Below are 371 nucleotides of genomic sequence, written 5' to 3'. Positions count from 1 at the left end.
ACTATCAGTATCGAAAAGTTAAACTTTATTTACAAAAAGTATATGTATATGCCTTATAAAAACTTTCGGTGTCAGTTTGTAAATTCAAACTATTTTTCTGCTTTTTAATATTGAGCCTCTCGGAAATTAAGCGTTTCTTATAGCAAGGGCTCTTCATCTAAAATTTTAACATTATCCCATTGGAAATTATGATCATACTGTAGCCTGTGCTCCGTTATGAACGGAAGTGTTATGTCTAATATGATTACGATGTTCTGTACTATAAAAGACCTTTCTTACCCCTCTCCCGATGAGAATATGCAATGATTTCTTTAACACACAGGAAAAATCTTGTTATCTCTTTTTTGGAAAAGAAAAAAAGAGATTAGAGC

This window comes from Trachymyrmex septentrionalis, unplaced genomic scaffold (genome assembly GCF_001594115.1).
Source record: "Trachymyrmex septentrionalis isolate Tsep2-gDNA-1 unplaced genomic scaffold, Tsep1.0 scaffold200, whole genome shotgun sequence".
Taxonomy (NCBI): Eukaryota; Metazoa; Arthropoda; class Insecta; order Hymenoptera; family Formicidae; genus Trachymyrmex; species Trachymyrmex septentrionalis.
The sequence above is the reverse complement of the archived record's forward strand: the minus strand, read 5'-3'. Positions refer to the sequence as shown.